Source organism: Giraffa tippelskirchi, chromosome 8 (assembly GCF_054371585.1).
Source record: "Giraffa tippelskirchi isolate mGirTip1 chromosome 8, T2T-mGirTip1v1.2.pri, whole genome shotgun sequence".
NCBI classification, from domain to species: domain Eukaryota; kingdom Metazoa; phylum Chordata; class Mammalia; order Artiodactyla; family Giraffidae; genus Giraffa; species Giraffa tippelskirchi.
In genome coordinates this window covers 39,751,761-39,773,108 of record NC_137282.1, presented here as the reverse complement: position 1 = coordinate 39,773,108, position 21,348 = coordinate 39,751,761, and the positions used below count along the sequence as shown (strand labels likewise).

The window sequence follows — 21,348 nt, the reverse complement described above, 5'->3', positions numbered from 1 at the left end:
TACCATAGGCTTAGAGCTCATAAATTTAAACTATGTGTATGCTCGTATAAGCAAATGAGGGAGGTACATAACAGAGTCTTTTGTTTCAGAAAAACAAAACCTGGCAGCATATTGACTGAGAAACAACAGTGCACAGCCTCATAAGTCGAGGACCAACTTACTGACCTTGGATGACATGCCATCTCCTCCATTAAAATCCCCTTGTGCCACCACTAAAATTAATGACTCAAGTGTTCTGTGACACTTACAGTAATTTAAATTCTAATTACTAATAATTTCTTCTAGAGTACATACTACACCTTTAAGAAGATAATAATTATTCTATAGCACTAGTAGATAGAAAGCTTTGTATTTACTTTTATCTTTCTTAAATGACTAACAGTTGAGTTGCACACAAGTACATTAAAACTCTATTTGTTGAATTAAATTTAATTTCTCTTTTATGATACGTGTGTGGGGCTTCCCTGATGGCTCAATCAGTAAAGAAACCACCTGCAGTGCAGGAGACCAGGGTTCAGTCCCTGGGTCAGGAAGATCCCCTGGAGAAGGGCATGGAAACCCACTTCACTATTCTAGCCTAGAGAAGTCTATGGACAGGGGAGCCTGTTGGGTTGGTCCATGTCATCACAAAGACTTAGTCAGGACTGAGCGACTAACACTTTATGATACGTGAGATATTATTGGATATAAATAAAAGGAGTGAACTAACATCCAAATAGACTAATTCTAAACAATATTGTAGATTTTCTTTTAGTTAAATTTTTAGAAGAGTCATTGCTCTCATTTTTTTTCCCAATTTTAATTTCACATTCTGTTAGGCAAAGTGTTTTACACTCTTAATCTAGTATTGTAGACAACAGAAAGATACCCATTGCAACAAATTCTGGCTGGTCAGCTTAATCCCCAGAAATGGTTTGGTCCATGTTTGGGCTCCCCTAGTAATTTTGTTTCAGAAAAACAAAACCTGGCAGCATATTGACTGAGGAATGACACTGCACAGGCTCAGGAGCTGGGTACCAACTTACTGACCTTGGGTGAATGACTTAACTTTGAACTTCATTTGTCTCATATGGAAACTGTAGAATATGACTGTGACTAAGAGTCATTTTAAGTCATATGGAAGAACTTGTGTACAATGTCTCACATAAAAGCTCTCAATAAATGTTAATTAATGTTAAACTATAAAGAATCTGAGGCTCCCCTAGTGGCTCGGATAGTAAAGAATCTCTCTGCAATGCAGGAGACCAGGGTTCAGTCCTTGGGTCAGGAAGATCCCCTGGAGAAGGAAATGGCAACCCACTCCAGTATTCTTGCTTGGAAAATCCCATGGACAGAGGATGCTGGCATGCTGCAGTCCATGGGGTCACAAAGAATCATACATGACTGAGCGACTAACATTGTAAAGAATCCGCCTGCAATGCAGAACACCTGAGTTCGATCCCTGGGTCTGGAAGATCCCCTGAAGAAGGGAATGGCAACCCACTCTAGTATTTCTGCCTGGAGTATTCTCATGGACAGGGGAGCCTAGAAGCGTACAGTCCATGGGGAATCAGAGAGTCAGATAGGACTGAGCAACTGGCACTTTCACTTTTCAACTTTATATTACATATTAAATAATAAATATTACAAATTAATATTCATACTTAAGTAAAACTTTGAAACTTCATAGTGATATGTATCATGTATTAAACTGTACTTTTAATGAATAACTCATTTTGATGTAAGCTATCATCTTAGTAGGCATCTAAATAAACTCATTTCACGGAGAAGTAAGGGTTTTAATATTGTGGAGTATTTTATAGCCAGTATAAAAATGCCAATTATTGCCTGCCAATTTCATAACACTGTCTGACACAATTTATTTGAGTCATAGTTAGTAGTTCTAAATGCATCTTACATCCTCAACTTACATGATGGAAATTGAATCGCCATCTACATGATGAAAGTTTAATTGAAAGTTGCTTTGGAGGAAAAAAAATGTCTCAGCATATTTCACTAAAGAAATTGATAGCCAATCTTTTAAAAGTATTTGATACTATGAAGTTTCGCTTACAAAATTTAAAATTATTTTGTCAAGCATAACAAGAGTTTATAATGTTACTACATCACTAATTGTTCACACCTATATTGGGATTTGGGTCTCCCTGAAGCTCAGTTGGTAAAGAATCCACCTGCAATGCAGGAGACTTGAGTTCGATCCCTGGGTTGGGAAGATCCCCTGGAGAAGGGAAAGGCTACACGCTCCAGTATTCTGGCCTGGGTACCATGGACTGTACAGACCTTTGGCAACAAAAGTCCCTATAGTCAAAGCTATACTTTTTCTAGTGGGACTTCCATGGTAATTTGGAGGGTAAAGAGCCTGCCTGCAATGAGAGAGACACAGGTTCAATCCCTGGGTCAGAAAGATCCCCTGGAGAAGGAAATGGCAACCCACTCCTGTATTCTTGTCTGAAAAAATCCCATGGATGGAGGAGGCTGGTGGGCTACAGTCGATGGGGTCTCAAAGAGTCAGACATGACTGAGAGACTAACACACACACAAAGGACCCTGCCCCTCTCCCTGACTGTTAAACTGAAGAGGAAAAATTAAAATTTTACCTGCTTCTGCCTCTGCAACTCACCTTGCACATTTCAAAGTCTGGATCACGTAAGTCACATAGTCTCAGAAAGTGGGGACTTGCAATACTAGGAGCTGGAGTTTATCTCACTCACCCTTGTCCTGCTCTTTGCCATCACCCAGCCCCTGCAAACCTGCTTAATCATGCCTGTCTGTGTAAAGGTCAAGTATTGCCCTCCCCATCTTGACTGCTGTTCCTGCGTGCGCAGAACCCCTTAGTTTAAACCAGCCTATTAAAAGCTAGTGTTACCCACTATAGCGGAGAAGGCAATGGCACCCCACTCCAGTACTCTTGCCTGGAGAATCCCATGGACGGAGGAGCCTGGTAGGCTACAGTCCATGGGGTCGCTAAGAGTCAGACACGACTGAGCGACTTCACTTTCACTTTTCCCTTTCATGCACTGGAGAAGGAAACGGCAACTCACTCCAGTATTCTTGCCTGGAGAATCCCAGGGACGGGGGAGCCTGGTGGGCTGCCGTCTATGGGGTCGCACAGAGTCGGACATGACTGAAGCGACTTAGCAGCAGCAGCAGCAACCCACTATAGACTGTCTATAAAAACTCTATGATCCCTTTGTTTGGGGCTCAGAGCTTGGAGTGTTAACTCCTCTGGGCCCAGCAGCCTAACAAACCTGAGTTCTCCAACTCTAAGAGTGTGGTGCTTGGTTTCTCAAGTACTGGTTTCTGCAACAAATCTAAAGAGTCTTTGTTCAGCTCATAAGAGAGAGAATCTGATCCTGCCTACCAGTGAATGGCTACAAATAAAGAGATTAACACACCCCTTCCAAGGCTGGCTCTTTTTGGAGATATTTTGCAAAACTGAAGACCTTTTCCAAATAAAGTCATATTTCTTGAGGCCACACCTCATCTTCAGATTCATTGACCTGTAGTGCAGCGAGCAAAGCGAGCGTGGATTTGGTGTGCTGTGCTTAGTCACTCAGTCCTGTCCGATTCTTTGCGACCCCATGGACTGTAGCCCGCCAGGCTCCTCTGTCCATGGGATTCTCCAGGCAAGAATACTGGAGTAGGTTGCCATGCCCTTCTCCAGGGGATCTTCAAACCAAGGAATCGAACCCAGGTCTTCTAAGGTATAGTTCGGGCTGAGGCAGAAAGGAAGGAGAGACGACCTCAACAGAGGTAGGTTACCTTTCTTCAGGCAGGGAGGGGCTACAGTCGGCCTAAGGACCAGGCTGAGTGCAAGAGGGATCAGGGAGACTTCATATTTAAAGGGAGGTTTGTGGAAGCAATAAGGGAAACATTAGTCAGGCAGGATGTTTTGAGTATTCTTTCGTTGAGATGGCATTTGTAGTTGAACAAGGGTGGGAGGTTTTGGGCAGGGGGTGATAAGTCCCGGGCAGATGTAGGGGATGGAAGGTTTCTGGACAGAGGGTGATATGTCCCAGGTAGATGCAACAGGCACAGAGCATCAGGGCAGGACTTAAAGTTTGGTTTTGTTTTCTCCGAAGTTGGATGATTTAGTAAGGGCCTTCGCGACCGTTGTTTTCTTTCCTAGGCCCAAAGACTCCTTCAGGTCTCCCGCATTATAGGCGGATTCTTTACTGTCTGAGACACCTGAGACTTGGTACCATACGCATTTTTGTTTTATGATCTGAAGCATCCTAGTGTTACAACAAGCAGGTAAATAGCTGTGAGCAGAGAAATACAGGCAGGGGCCTAGTGGCAGTGTTGACTAAAAAAGGTGCACAATGTGAGCGTTACGAGGTAAGTTTTCTTTGGGGCAAAATGAGAACTTACAAAAGGTTTTCTTCTAGTCATGAGGAGCTGATGGCACCAGGAAGGGATTTAGTGCTTTTCTTGGTAAGAGGAGATGCAAGGATTGGGATCATGAAATCAGTTCCTGAAAATATCTAAGTATCTAAAGACCTGTTCCACCAGTTTCTCTGGAGCACAGAGTGCCTCACTGTCTACTCTGAACTCCCTTCAGGGCACATCAAAGGTCAGCAGTTGAGGCAGCAGTTAAGGGTTCAGTCTCTGCAGAGGCAGATGGCAACTGCCTGGGCAGGCACCAATTAGCCAATTTGTAGTTGACAGCAGGGAATCATGCAGCTTGTAAACAGCAGGGGTCCACAGACAGACAAAAGAAAGCAGGAACCTTCAGGCTGACAGGAAACTATATATCTTGTGTGATAATAGCCCCAGTAGCAGACAAAGAAAGGTGGGGATCTCCTGAATGCAGACTTAACCTTTTGCTCATTGTGCTTTCATTATAATATTAGCCTTACAGATTAGAGGACTAAAGCTGAAGTTGAAGCTCCAATACTTTGGCCACCTAATGGGAAGAGCCGACTCATTGAAAAAGCCCCTGATGCTGGGAAAGATTGAGAGCAAAAGGAGAAGGAGGCAGCAGAGGATTAGATGGTTAGATAGCATCACCTACTCAATGGACAAACTCCAGGAGATAGTGAAGGAGCCTTGCTTTCTACATTACAAAGAGTTGGACACGATTTAATGATGTAACCCCAGCATCATGCTGTGATACTTCTGATTTAAGCTAAACGTGAGAGAAATCCTTCCTGCCCTTGGGGAAATGGAGTTGGGATCAAATATCAAGGAAGTAAACCTCTACTCTCCCCCAGTTGTTAGGGGAAACACACTGATTGAAATTGCCCGCCCTGGCCAGGCACCATAGTAACAATTTGCATGAGTTGTCTTATGACAGGAGGTTCTGGTAAGGAACATGGAACTAATAAGCCTCCACTAACCAGAAGAGTTCAGAAAATACCAGGAGATACCATAGTTCAGGAGATACCACATGTCCGACCACCTCCCAGAATCCTTCTCTCTGGCATCCATCTTGGCTGAACAATACGTGCCTACCAGGAAAGAATCAGAGTCAGAATGATTGCCTAAGGACAATGGAAGCTAATCCCATCACCATAAAACGCAAGACTGCAAGCCATGTGACAGCGCTGTTCTCCTGGGTTCCCTTACCCTACTGCTCTCCACCCGGGTGCCCTTTCCCAATAAAATCTCTTGCTTTGTCAGCACATGTGTCCCCTCGGACAATTCATTTCTGAGTGTTAGACCAGAGCCCAGTGTTGGGCCCTGGAAAGGGTCCCCCTTCCGGCAACACACCCAGTACATATCCTGCCACTTCATTGGTACATTCTGCTTTTTTAAAATTAATTTATTTATTTTAATTGGAGGCTAATTACCTCACAATATTGGAGTGGTTTTTGCCATACATTGACATGAATCAGCCATGGGTGTTGTACATCCCTCTTAACGGGCTGGCCAAAGAGCCAGCACCTCCTCAACTGCCTGCCCTCTCTCCCTCAGAGAGCGTATCCTTGGTTAAACAAACTCACTTTGCTTTCTTAACTTCTCAGCTTCATCTCCGAATTCTTTCACAATATCAGCTACAAATTGGCGCTTGCCAAAGGCATTTGCCATCTGCCTCTGCAGAGATTGAACCCTGTGCTGCAGCTGCTGACCTTCCACACACACTGAAGAGAGTGAAGGGTGGAGAGTGAGGCACTCTGAGCTCCGGGAAACTGGTGGGACAGGTCTTTAGATGCTTAGATGTTTTCAGGAATTGATTTCATGATCCCAATCCTTTCTTGTCCTCATATCTAGAAAAACACTAATTCCCTTCATGGTGACATCAGCTCCTCGTGATTAGCAGAAAACTTTTTATAAAATAAGTGTTTGATTGAATTGAACTCCCCCTTCACCAAAATCATATATATTGACCTTCCCCCACTACCTCTTTGGAGCAGTTTCTCCAAGCTATCTGAGATGCTGTCTCCCAGACTGTAGTCCTCATTTTGCCCTAAATAAAGCTTAACGTTCACTCTCATATTGTGCATCATTTTTTAGTCGATAGCGACAAAGAAAGAACCTCAAATTAACTGGCAATACTAGCAATCTTAACATCATCCCAACTTGGACACAAGTCATTTTCTCACTATAAATCTGTTTTCTATATTAAAGTATTTCTGTTAAAAGCCTTCAAAAAGATGAATAAATCAATTATGGTTATTATTAGTGAAAGTATTTTTTAATGCAATCAATGAGTCATTTGTTGTGATTTGTATGAACTCTATAAGCAAAGAGCCTGCCAAGTTCTGTGTAACAGTAGAATTCACAAATATTAGTTTCCTAGAAAATTCTCCCACTTTATATGGTAAAATATTAATATTTTATTTTTTATTAACTTATGTGAATTTGTTGTATTTAGTATGTATAACAATGTTATCACCTATTAAAATTTGTCACATAAAATAGCATCTACAAAATCCAAGGTGACAGACAGCCCTGGCAGAACTCTGATTTTGGTCACTCTCCTGTCACTGACTCTTTGCAGATTTGAGGCTTCTGTCTTATTCCAGGTATAGAATCTTATTATTGCAAACCTGGTACTGTAGAGTCATTCACTTGACATGGAAGCTTTAGGTGTGGTCAGTATTGAGAGTATTTTCAATATAATATAAAGGGAAGCCTTCTGGAGTTCTTTTGGGATGCTCTTTGTTATTCTTTTGAAGGAAGACAAAAGAGCAAGATTCCTTTCTCTTTTTTCTTTTTTGCTGGAAATGTTTATAACTGGTTAATGCAGTTATCAGCATATGCTATCTATCACTACTGTAGTCACTTTTGGAATCTAAAATCAAAACAAATGTGTCACAGAAGTAGTAAGTTGTCCATGACATTCTGAAATGTAGAATCAACCACTGTGTAACTACCCTGCCTCTGACCTCATTGTTTCAGACTAGTTTAACAACTGTTACTTGCTGGTCATTGATTATGTAAGTTTTAGCATACACTATTGGTGGAAGCATAGTAACAATTTCCTGTTAACAACATGAATTCCCAACAATAATGGACTCATTAAATAGGCATTATTTATTTATTACATGGAATAATATGAAGCCATTAAAATGTTGATATCTAAAAATTTTAATGTCTTAGAAAATATTTGTGAGAGCAAACAGACAAAAACCAAAACCTAGGGAAGGTATATGCCCTATATCTGTAACTATAGAGTTTTAGATACATTTTCTGTTTGTTTCTCTCAATGTCTCTCTCTTTCTAGTTTGATATTTTTTCAAATGACATTTTTTTTATCATTTTAAAACCAGACGTTTATACAAATTTAATTTCTTTCTAAAATAAAACTATGTAAATAAATGATCATGTCGGGGGATAGCTTCATTTTCTGAATTCGGTCTCATTGAAGTCAAATATTCACAAAATAGTGTTGGAAATAAAAGAAAACTTTAAATCAACTCTGTATTTTAAAAATCATTTATGTTTACTTTGAAAGACTACAATACAACATCTGAGAAGAAAGTGAAATTTCATGAAAAATAGTTGTTAAAAATAATCGTTTGGGCTTCTACACATTATTAATGATAGATTTAATAATTATTTAAAATTAAAATCACCTTTCAAATTTGTGATTATCTGAAATTAGTAAATACAGTGGGAAAATCTTGTTTGTCATTTACTGTTTCTTATAAGAATACCAATGCAAAACACTGACCTAACATTCAATGAATTTTTTTTTCTGTAACTTAAAATTCATACACAAAGGGAAAAAAGTGTTTAAAAATGAATTCAGAGCAAATGAGTATTTTCTCAACAAACAAAGTATTTGAAGTTGTTTATTCTTAAGATCATCTTGGTTATATGTTAAATGTGATATATTGACTTTTTAGAGTATTTTATATTCATTCTTCCTTGCCAATATTATACCCCCTTCCTTATATATATATTTACTTTAAATTAAATGATAAGATTTAGTCTGTATGCAGTTAATTATAATAATAATAAAACCTAAATCTACTTATTATGTTAAAACAGGATTCTGTGTAGTTTGTAAAGTTTTTTCTGTTATCATTTTCATTCATTTTCACTATGCTCAGCAGTATTGGTGCTGATTTGCATTCCAAAAGATAGTTTCAAATGGTATCTTGGATTTAAGTTGAACATAAAAGCCAAGAAATTCAAAGTTAAGCTCATATTCGATTTTGTTATAATCCCCATTAAAACTGGACTATTTTTAAAAATTTGCATATTTTTCATTTATAATGCTCTCTAATAGGGTTGGCCTAACTGCTCAAAGAGACAGAATAAATGCTTTAAGATTCAAGATTTAAGGGACTGTGTAAAACTTTTTGTCCATCGATGATTCTCTTTATCGTATGTGCTAAGTTGCTTCAGTAACATCCTATTCTTTGCGACCCATGGACTGCAGCCACCAGGCCCCTCTCTTCATGAGATTCTCCAGGCAAGAATCCTGTAGTGGGTTGCCATGCCCTCCTCCAGGGGACCTTCCTGACCCAGGGATGGGGATCGAAACCTTGTCTCTTAAGTCTCCTGCATTGGAAGGTGAGTTCTTTACCACTAGTGCCACCTGGAAAGCCCTAGCTGACTTTAAACTATTTACTATGAAAAACAATATGTTTCTGTTATTTATCCGTGTTCATTATGTACTGACTATTTGTGACACTTAGCTTGTTTCTTGGATAACAGAGATAAAAATCACAACATCTTGTCCTAGAAATGGCCGAAGTGTGATGGGGAAGACAAAATTGCCTTCCTAAATTAAATCTCTGATGATACGTATTTTGAAAGAGATACTGCTGGATTACCTGGCAACAGACAAAAGAGTTCTAAGTCAGACTGGGGAAGAGTGGAGGTAGTATTTTAAAGTTTCTTGGAGAAGACAAACTATTTGACTTACAAAGGAAAAACAGTGGAGGAAAGGACCTCAGGGCTTAGATGTCCAACCTGTCTTATGGATGCATTTACCCCCCAGTATTATTTGTTGTTATTCAGTTGCTAAACTGTGTCCAATTCTTTGCAACCGCATGGACTGTAGCATACCAGGCTCCTCTATCCTCCACTATCTCCCAGAGTTTGCTCAAATTCATGTCTGTTGAGTCGATGATGCTTTCTAACCATCTCATCCTCTGCCACTGCCTTCTCCTCCCATCTTCAATCTTTCCCAGCATCAGGGTCTTTTCCAATGAGTCAGCTCTTCCAATCAGGTAGCAGAAGTATTGGAGCTTCAGCTTCAGCAACAATCTTTCCAATGAATATTCAGGTTGGTTTCCTTTAGGGTTGACTGATTTGAACTCCTTGCTGTCCAAGGAATTCTCAAGAGTCTTCTCCAGCACCACAGTTCAAAAGCATCAATTCTTCAGTGCTCAGCCTTCCTTATGGACCACCTCTCCAATCTGTACATGACTGCTGGAGAAACCATAGGTAGAACTTAAATGAAGCTGCAGTGTAGACTAGATACCACTCTCCTATTATAGCCATGATGGTCTGTCTGACTAAACTTTACACAGGCTTATTCCTGACCCTTGACCCTTACTTCTCTTTTTTTAAATCATTATCTAAGAAAACATTTTATTGTAAATTATTTTTCCACCCTTTTAAGATGTAAATCTCCAATCCTTTGGCCAGTTTTATAATCTGCTAAATTTTCTCTCAAGTACCTGGGATCTATCCCCTTGAAATGTAATCACCAAGAAATATAGGGCTGTTATCTGCTTGAAGGAGCTTAGCTTTCCCTAAGCACTAGTTAGCACATGCAGATGATCTAACCACAGTGACCAAACTCTTCTCTAAAGTCCTCCAGTATTTTTTCACTACTATACCCAGGAACTTAAAAATTCTTCTCTTTTTATTTAATGGAATTCAGTTCAATCCTTCTTCTCTATTGTAATAGCCATGAAAAGGTCTTCCTTGGCTATTTAACTCCATCTGGTATAATTTTCCTTTCACAGTTCAAAGGTATCATTGTCTCATAAATCAACTTTCGAGTGACTGCATGGAGTCAATCACAAGCAGAGAGAAGTAACATGTAAAATGGATTTTGTATTTTATTATTTTTGATACAAAAGAAGATTTTTCCATCTTTGTAGAGGAAAACCAGAAATGAAATATAAAATAGGCATTGAGGTTATTTTTTTTATAAATTTTAACTTAAATTTTTGACGTGAATATTCATCCAAATGACATGCAAGACTAGAGTGTTATGAAAATTGCTGAAAGCTCATGGATCTATTTTATCTGCTACAACAAAGCAGAATTCTCCATAGAGATGCAAAATTTGTTCAGTGTGGTAAAGACAGTGTAGATGTGTGAGATTTTCTGATGATAAGAAAAGAGAAAAATATCTTTTCATAGAAAGTTAAAATGTAAAATAACAAGACGCTAGTGCTTTCCTTTCTGTGTTTTTGTACATGTATATTTGTATATGTATTTATACATAACACAATATAAGAAAATTACCATTAAAAATATAAGAAAAAGACCATCAACAAAAGCATAATTTTGCAAAAATGACTTTGGCACTCGCTTTAGTCCTAATTTATATTAAATCAATTTCTTATAAGTATCAAAAAAGACATACTTATTTAAATGTAACAATATTTACTCATGTCTATCATTTTTCTTCTATTTGTATGTTTGTTCTTGTAAGAATTCTACTAAATAAGTTCAAGTTAAAAAAAAGACACGTTTTGTTTAAACGTAAACAACATTTTAGCTGCTCAACTTCATAAATCAAACATAGCAAACTTAGAAAAGAGCTTTCCCTTGAACAACCATAGCTTTTATGTATTTTGGAGCAATTTTAAATGGCTAGAAAGTTGTCTGAACCAATTCATAGCTAATATGTTACCTTTGTATAATCTTGACCTGAGAAGATATTCTCTTCCTTGAAGCTGGTCAGGAAAATAAGAGATATATTGTACCAATATATATGTGTGGTACCAACAATTTTTCACTCAGGAAAAGTAGACCAGAGATATTTAATCTTCCTCACTTGGTTTTTATTTTTGTTCTTGACTCTTTTCTATAGTAATTCAAATCTTCGGAATTGTAGACAAGTCTTACAACTCCCTTATGGCAGAAAGTGAAGAAGAACTAAAGAGCCTCTTAATGAAAGTGAAAGAGGAAAGTGAAAAGGTTGGCTTAAAGCTCAACATTCAGAAAACTAAGATCATAGCATCTGGTCCCATCACTTCATGGGGAATAGATGCGGAAACAGTGGAAACAGTGTCAGACTTTATTTTGGGGGGCGCCAAAATCACTGCAGATGATGATTGCAGCCATGAAATTAGAAGACGCTTACTCCTTGGAAGGAAGGTTATGACCAACCTAGATAGCATATTAAGAGGCAGAGACATTACTTTGCCAACAAAGGTCCATCTAGTCAAGGCTGTTATTTTTCCAGTGGTCATGTATGGATGTGTGAGTTGGATGGTGAAGAAAGCTGAGCACCAAAGAATTGATGCTTTTGAACTGTGGTGTTGGAGAAGACTCTTGAGAGTCCCTTGGACTGCAAGGAGATCCAACCGGTTCATCCTAAAGGAGATTGTTCATTGGAAGGACTGATGTTGAAGCTGAAACTCCAATACTTTGACCACCTCATGTGAAGAGTTGACTCACTGGAAAAGACCCTAATGCTGGGAAGGATTGGGGGCAGGAGGAGAAGGGGACGACAGAGGATGAGATGGCTGGAGGGCATCACCAACTCGATGGGCACGGGCTTGGGTAGACTCCAGAAGTTGGTGATGGACAGGGAGGCCTGGTGTGCTGCGATTCATGGGGTCACAATCACAAAGAGGTGGACACGACTGAGCGACTGAACTGAACTGAACTTATAGCATGTGCATTAAATATTTTCTCCCCTACTAAAACTTAAAATAGTAACATATGCAGTTAGGTAAAGAAAAGATTAAATTTGTATTTTAAAATAATCAATTCATATAAAAATTACTTTTGATTGCATTTTTCTCCAAAATGTGCTGGATATTCAACTTCTTATTGAAATATTTCAATGATATGTGTAAGTAATAATGATAATCTATTTACTACAACAAAATAGCAAACAATAGAGATGAGTAAAGAAAACCAGGGCTATTTGTTCTAATTCAGACAATAATCCTGTAGTTGAGCAAAATGTAATTGATTAACTTAAGACAAATTTCAATCTTTAAATTATGTTTTTCAATATATTACTATACTGTTTATTTAAGAAAAACATATTTTAAGAGTATTTTGATTTCAAGTTAGCACATTTATTGATGTTAATATGTTAACTATAACTTTGTTGCTAATATTCAGTTTTATGTATAGAAAATACTATAATTCATGACTAGTATTTTGTTTTTAAAATATGACAAATATAATAACTGTTAAATTTTCTAATGAAATTTTTGTGTTGTACATAACTTCACATTGACAAAATGCATAGGCTGTAAACTGAATGAAATATGTGAAGTATATGTAAATCTTCGTAAAAAAGTTCAGTTCAGTCGCTCAGTCGTGTCCGACTCTTTGCGACCCCATGAATTACAGCACGCTAGGCCTCTCTGTCCATCACCAACTCCCAGAGTCTACCCAAACCCACGACCATGGAGTCGGTTATGCCATCCAACCATCTCATCCTCTGTCGTCCCCTTCTCCTCCCGCCCCCAATCCTACCCAGCATTAGGGTCTTTTCCAATGAGTCAACCCTTCGCATGAGGTGGCCAAAGTATTGGAGCTTCAGCTTCAACATCAGACCTTCCAATGAACACCCAGGATTCATCTCTTTTAGGATGGATTGATTGGATCTCCTTGCAGTCCAAGGGACTCTCGAGAGTCTTCTCCAACACCACAGTTCAAAAGCATCAATTCTGTGGCGCTCAGCTTTCTTCACCGTCCAACTCTCACATCCATACATGACCACTGGAAAAAACATAGCCTTAACTAGACGGACTTTTGTTGGCAAAGTAATGTCTCTGCTTTTAAATATGCTATCTAGGTTGGTCATAACCTTCCTTCCAAGGAGTAAGCATCTTTTAATTTCATGGCTGCAATCACCATCAGCAGTAATTTTGGAGCCCCCAAAAATAAAGTCTGACACTGTTTCCACTGTTTCCCCATCTATTTCCCATGGAGTGATGGGACCAGATGCCATGATCTTAGTTTTCTGAACGTTGAGCTTTAAGCCAACTTTTTCACTCTCCTCCTTCACCTTCATCAAGAGGCTCTTCAGTTCTTCTTCACTTTCTGCCATAAGGGTGGTGTCATCTGCATATCTGAGGTTATTGATATTTCTCCCAGCTATCTTGATTCCAACTTGTGTTTCTTCCAGCCCAGCGTTTCCCATGATGCACTCTGCATGTAAGTTAAATAAGCAGAGTGACAATATACAGCCCTGACGTACTCCTTTTCCTATTTGGAACCAGTCTGGTGTTCCATGTCCAGTTCTAACTGTTGCTTCCTGACCTGCATACAGGTTTCTCAAGAGACAGGTCAGATGGTCTGGTATTCCCATCTCTTTCAGAATTTTCCACAGTTTATTGTGATCCACACAGTCAAAGGCTTTGGCATAGTCAATAAAGCAGAAATAGATGTTTTTCTGGAACTCTCTTGCTTTTTCGATGATCCAGCGGATATTGGCAATTTGATCTCTGGTTCCTCTGCCTTTTCTAAAACCAGCTTGAACATCTGGAAGTTCACGGTTCACGTATTGCTGAAGCCTGGCTTGGAGAATTTTGAGCATCACTTTACTAGCATGTGAGATGAGTGCAATTGTGCTGTAGTTTGAGCATTCTTTGACATTGCCTTTCTTTGGGATTGGAACGAAGACTGACCTCTTCCAGTCCTGTGGTCACTACTGAGTTTTCCAAATTTGCTGGCATATTGAGTGCAGCACTTTCACAGCATCACCTTTGAGGATTTGAAATAGCTCAACTGGAATTCCATCACCTCCACTAGCTTTGTTCGTAGTGATGCTTTCTAAGGCCCACTTGACTTCACAGTCCAGGATGTCTGGCTCTATGTGAGTGATCACACCATCGTGATTATCTGGGTCATGAAGATCTTTTTTGTACAGTTCTTCTGTGTATTCTTGCCACCTCTTCTTAATATCTTCTGCTTCTGTTAGGTCCATACCATTTCTGTCCTTTATCGAGCCTATCTTTGCATAAAATATTCCTTTGGTATCTCTAATTTTCTTGAAGAGATCTCTAGTCTTTCCCAATCTGTTGTTTTCCTCTATTTCCTTGCACTGATCGCTGAGGAAGGCTTTCTTATCTCTCCTTGCTATTCTTTGGAACTCTGCATTCAGATGGGAATGTCTTTCCTTTTCTCCTTTGCTTTTCACTTCTCTTCTCTTCCCAGCTATCTGTAAGGCCTCCTCAGACAGCCATTTTGCTTTTTTTGCATTTCTTTTCCATGGGGATTTTCTTGATCCCTGTCTCCTGTACAATGTCAGGAACCTCTGTCCATAGTTCATCAGGCCCTCTGTCTATCAGGTCTAGTCCCTTAAATCTATTTGTCACTTCCACTGTATATTCATAAGGGATTTGATCGTAAAAAAAAAGGCAATTTATATTAGAATTTTCAACTTTACTCAGTGGGAATGAAATATAGTGTTACATTAGATTTATCAACAATATATACAGTTGAATATTACCTAGCCCTCTTACCACCACTCTTTCAGTGAACAATTATTCATGACTCAGTTGAAATATATCCACATTTTAAATAGATTTCCACAAGAAAGCGTTATAATTTTAAGTGCCTACTCAGCACACTTATTATTAGCAATTTCCTAGCATCATTGACTTAATGGACATGAGTTTGAGCAAACTCCAGGAGACAGCAAAGGACAGGTAAGCTTGACATGCTGCCATCCTTGGGGTCACAGAGAGTCAGACACAGCTTAGTGAATGATTAAACTTACGGTGTAACATCCTATGTTTATTGTATTTTTTGGATAATCTTTTTTTTTTTTTCCCACAAAATATTTCTTTCAAACTTTAGCATGCATAAAACATGCTGAAAAGCTTGTTGAAAATTAAGAGTTTGAGTTTCTATCCATAGATCTTGTGATTCTGTAGGTTTGGGTCACAGCCAAAGAATCTTCATTTTTAACAGGCTTGCCAGGCAATTTTTATGGATATGATTTGTAGACCACATTTTAAAAAAATATTATTTATCTTAGTTGCTCATGCTCATGCTTTTGAACATCAGCATAATTTCAGAGTTGTTTTCTCTCTCTCTCCATATTTGTCTCTGTCTCTCTTTCTCTCCCTTTCTCTGTGGGATAAGCTTTTAGAAAATTTGTGGCAAAAAAAGTAGAATGTTGATTGATTATATACATTGTCTACTTAGAAAAAAATCCAACATAAGAGTTGTGAGTTTGTTTTATTCATGTTCTTGCTGAGGACTGTAGCCTGGGAGATAGCTACTCAGCATTGAGGAAACTGCTCTGAAGAAGTAGGGGAGAAGCCAGTATATATATGATTTTTGACTTGGAAATGTATGCAGTCAAATATACATCTTGATAAAAGATTACTGTTGATACAGTGAACAGACTTTTGTGTTTATGATTTTAGTACTTTTAAAAAAATATATATATATGGGAATACACAAATATCAGGGGACATTCAAATTGTTCCTGAGGTATCCATCTAACTACCTAACTTCATGTTCTTCCAAAGTACAGAGTGCCTCATCTTGTTTTTCACCCTGAATTCCATTCAGTCTGCACTGTGTTCAGTGATGTAGTGGATTATGACTTAATCCTTGTAAAATTGGACAGTGAACAAAACAAATTAAGCGATCTTAATTTTTCTGCATCCACAATACAGACACTTTTTTGTAAATCCTTACTCTGATGCCTTAGAATCATATTGGAAACACCAAATACTTAGAATACTTAGAAAACACCACATTGGAAACACCAAATATTTTAAGCACTGTAATGATATTTTTAGTCTTCTTGATCTTACAGTTTTAAGTCTAATCTAATATTTATTACCTTTGAATTTTGTTTTGCTGTTCCAGGTCAGGATTTTGAAAAATGACTTTTTATATTTTCATCTCCTATTTGCAAAATGGTATCTGCTGTGGCATAACACCATTACTGTAGTTTATCACATTGATGATGCCATTATTTTTGAGTCTTTACTAAGATGGAATCAAATGCTACCAGTTAAATTGTAATTCAATTGTTTTACTTATTGCAAATGAATTTCAGAGACCCAAAACTTTTAATATGCATCTTAGAAGCATGAAAATATGGTTATTTAATAAATAATATTTTAACTGTTTATGAAAGAAACTGTATCATTTAACTTGCATGCACGACCACTAATATCTCAGCATGAACTTCATGGGAGCTCAGACCATGTGCAATTATCTTGAAATTATTCTCCCAAAGTTTCTAAGATGTGCTTTTATTCATTGAGTTTCCTGTTGACTTTCTATTCTATAGTCAATCTTCAGAAAATTATAGCTTGTTTAAACAACTTTTCTACAGTAATCAACATCACTTTATTTCAAATACTTCAGACTACAAATGATAGAGCAGTTGAAAAAGACTGGGTTATACATCCATCATCATTTACTTCCAATTTTTTCTTTGCCAGTTAACTAGGTGTGCAACTGAATATCTGTGAATCTTACTTGTTTCAACATTAATGCAAGCATGGCCTTTGAATAATGTGGTTTAAAAACTGTTTAAATATGTTCTCAATGCCATCTCTTTTCGACTAATATGTATATACCCAGGATACATAATTTAAAATAGTGTTTTTCAACACAGGTCAGATCAAAATCACTAGCTATGCATTTTCAACCTACACAAATACATTTCAATATCTTCACCAAGTGATCTTATGTGAGTCTTACAGAATGAAAGGATGGAGATATTTAATTTCAGACACTCTCTAGCCCTCGGTGCTGCCCTGGAAGGTGGGGAAATATCAACATTCATGTATTCCTTCTTTCTTTCACTTAATACCTTTTTTTTTTTAAATATAAATTTATTTATTTTAGTTGGGGGCTAATTATTTTACAATATTGTAATAGTTTTTGCCATACATTGACATGAATCAGCCATGGGTTTACATGTGTTTCCCTTCCTGGACCCCCCACCTACCTCCCTCCCCATCCCATCCCTCTGGGTCATCCCATTGCTCCGGCCCTGAGCCCTTGTCTCATGCATCGAACATGGAATGGTGTTCTGTTTCACATATGATAATATACATGTTTCAATGCTATTCTCCCAGAACGTCCCACCCTCACATTCTCCCTCAGAGTCCATAAAATTGTTCTATGCATCTGTGTCTCTTATTCTGTCTCGCATATAGGGTTATCATTACCATCTTTCAAATTCCATATATATGCATTAGTATACTGTATTGTTGTTTTTCTTTCTGGCTTACTTCACTCTGTATACTGGGCTCCGGTTTCATCCATCTCAGTAGAACCGATTCAAATGTATTTTTTTTTAATGGCTGAGTAATATTCCAAAGAAGAAATACAGATAGCTAACAAACACATGAAAAGATGCTCAGCATCACTCATTGTTAGAGAAATGCAAATCAAAACCACAATGAGGTATCATTTCACACCAGTCAGAATGGCTGCTATCCAAAAGTCTACAAGCAATAAATGCTGGAGAGGGTGTGGAGAAAAGGGAACCCTCCTACACTGTTGGTGGGAATGCAAACTAGTACAGCCACTATGGAGAACAGTGTGGAGATTCCTTAAAAAACTGGGAATAGAACTGCCATATGACCCAGCAATCCCACTGCTGGGCATACACACCGAGGAAACCAGAATTGAAAGAGACGCGTGTACCCCAATGTTCATCGCAGCACTGTTTACAATAGCCAGGACATGGAAGCAACCTAGATGTCCATCAGCAGACGAATGGATAAGGAAGCTGTGGTACATATACACAATGGAATATTACTTAATACCATTTTATAAGTTGCATTCTGTAAGTTGAGCACTGTGGCACCACTAAAAATACAACAGTGAGGAGGAAAGAAATGGACCGAGCACTGTGGGACCCCATTATGTTCACAGTGCACTGGGCATTCTGTCAGAGAAATGAAGGGCTCTTCAGAAAGTGTTATGCTGCAGCTAGCATGTAGCAGCTCATGAGAACAGATTGTTAACTGTTCAGGATTTATTCATTTCTTAGGACTTTTGCTGACCAGTGGCTATCATGTTGCTCCTTGGAAGAAAAGCTATGACAAGCCTAAACAGTGTATTAAAAATCAGAGACATCACTTTACCCAAAAAGGTCCATACTTAAAGCCATGGTTTTTCCAGTTATGTACAGATGTGAGAGTTGGAGTACAAGGAAGGCTGAGTGCCAAAGAATTGATGCTTTGGAACTGTGGTTCTGGAGAAGACTCTAAAGTCCCTTGGGCAACAAGGAGATCAAACCAGTCAATCCTAAGGAAATCAACCCTGAGTAGTCTTTGGAAGGACTGATACTGAAGCTGAAGCTCCAATACTTTGGCCACCTGATAACAAAGAGCCAACTCATTGGAAAAAGTCCTGGTGCTAGGAAAGATTGAAGGCAGGAGGAGATGATGGTGACACCAGATGAGAAGGTTGGATGGTATCATCAACTCAATAGACATGAGTTTTTCAAACTCTGGGAGATAGTGAAGGAGTGGGAAGCCTGGAGTGTTGCAATTCATGGGGTTGCAAAGAGTTGGACATACTGAGTGACTGAACAACAACAAAAACAACAAACATGTTTAGCTTGAAGTCCCCACATAGGTAATATTCTCTTAGAAGGGATGTTGAGAAGAGTATTGGAAGTGAGGGTCTGGAGAATTGAATGAGAGATATAATTTGATGGTATCTGTCTGGGAGTGATGGCAAGAGAATATACCCATATAATGGAAGAACATATAAATCATTTATGAAACTTGTATTATCTGTTTCTGTGTATTAAACAACACTCAAACTAAGTTGCTTAAAATTAACAGTAATTTTGTTTACTTTCATCCATGTCAACAATTTGTGTTTAGTTTAACTAGGTGTTTTTTGGCTGGTTTCAAATGAGATTACTCAGCACTGTGTCTTGGTCTAGATGTTTTAAAATAACCTTACTCATTTGATTGATAGTTAGTCCTAGCTATTTCCCAGTCCACACGTTTTGATCAGGCTAGCTTGGGATTCTTTACATGGGAACATAGTTCCAAAATCAAAAAAGAGATGATTTCAATGCCCATATTTTTCAAGCTTCTGCTTGAATGATATTTGCTAAAATATCTGGCCAAAGAAAGTCACATAGTCAATTACAGCTAATCTGGGAAGAAGCTATACATGAGTATGGAGGCAGGGACATATAATACATTGTGGGCTACTTCAGTAAACCTGAATGATCTGTAAACCTGAATGATCAAGTAGACAGTAAACCAGAAAAGAAGATGGAAAAGAGATGACTAAGGTGTTAGAGAAAACAATAGAAATAATTGCAAATGACAAAGGAAGATTGTCAAGATGGCATAGTACTTTTTCTTTTTTTTAATGTGGACCACTTTTAGTCTTATTGAATTTGTTACAGTATTGCTTCAGTTTTATGTGTTGTTTTTTTTTTTAATTTTTTTGGCCACAAAGCATTTGGGATCTTAGCTCTCCAACCAGGAATCTAATCCATACCTGCTGCATTGGAAGGCGACGTCTTAACCATGGTAATGTCAGGGAAGTCCCCAGAGTACTGTTAATAAAACAAAGGTTACATTTTTGGTATGAATGGAGTATCTTTGCACCTTTGCTGTTTCCTTCATCCATCAGTTTTGTATCAATTCAGGTTGCTTTTAACTATACATAATGAAAAGGAACTTTCATAGTGGCTTAATCACAGAGATATATGCTTTACTACCATAAAATGAGGTCTAGGTATAGATAGTTCATCTCTGCAACTTTGTCCTAACAAGGACTCAGATTCCATCTTTTGGCCAGCATTCGTATTCTCATTTTCCATCTTAATACTGTTACTGACCAGGGTTATTGACTTTCTTAATCAATAGAAATTGATTAGAGGCCAGTCAAGAAATTCAGGCAAGGCTTTATTGGGGCCCTTGACACAGCAGTGGGCAAGAACCAGTAACAGGTTCCCTTGCTCGCTCAGTCACTCTCCAAGGGGGATGAGCTGGCTCCTTATGTCGGACGAGAGCAGAGGTGTGTCCAGGGGTCAGACCAGTGGGATGACCTAGGTGGTTTGCCCCCTCCTTTGGTGGTGTTGAATGCAGGAGCATATGCAGTGCCCCGCTTTTGCTCTTGTCATTTCAAAAGTGGCAGCTGGGCTTTTTGGTTCTTTTGTATATTGTCCGCAATTTTCCCCAACTGCCCATATACGCAATTATTTTTAGTCTCTTATAGTTTCTCTGTAGTTAGTTTGAGGAGATATGTGTCCAGGTGTATGCGTGGTAGTAGAGTCCCAGGTCCCAGGTTCCAGGCTGTCTGACCATATGTTGCCTCCCTGTAATATGACTGCTATATTTTCAGACTTGGAGATGGAAGAAGGAAAAGAGAAGTGAAAGCTGTCTTTTAATGAGGCTATAGGAAAGACTGCTTCCAACACTTACCATTGCCAAGTGCTCTGCAGTGTGGTCATATTTAATTTCACAAGAAGGGAAACATTGGAGTATATGTTTAGCTGACCACGGAGGTCCCCATAAACAGAAGCAGAGTTCTCTTTTCTATATGAGAACAACAGAATCTGCTACAAGCATTTTCCTACTTTGAAATACATAACAACTCAGTATTCCCCCTGAGGCTCTAAGATTTACATGATACAACTTTCTCCCTCTTATTTTTCTTAATCTATGTAATATGCACTAATTGTATGCATTTTCCAGGAATAAACTGACAGAGTGGATTTTTAAAAAATATTAGGAGGTAAAAAAGCTCACATTTACTGAGTATTTAATCTGTACCTGC

The 21,348-nt window shown here is 38.5% G+C and overlaps 2 long non-coding RNA genes across 3 annotated transcripts in view; one reads left to right on the top strand and one right to left on the bottom strand.

The window, feature by feature from the left end:
• Positions 1-21,348, top strand: part of LOC145518618 (uncharacterized) — a 356,357-nt gene that overhangs the window by 263,095 nt on the left and 71,914 nt on the right. The window lies entirely within an intron of this gene.
• Positions 9,040-21,348, bottom strand: part of LOC145518619 (uncharacterized) — a 30,228-nt gene continuing 17,919 nt past the window's right edge. Inside the window, exons 3-5 of the long non-coding RNA XR_014063038.1 lie at positions 20,065-20,122; positions 9,323-9,831; positions 9,040-9,230 (exon numbers count right to left, since the gene is read on the bottom strand). This is a non-coding gene — a long non-coding RNA (uncharacterized LOC145518619). The remainder of the gene's footprint in view (positions 9,231-9,322; positions 9,832-20,064; positions 20,123-21,348) is intronic.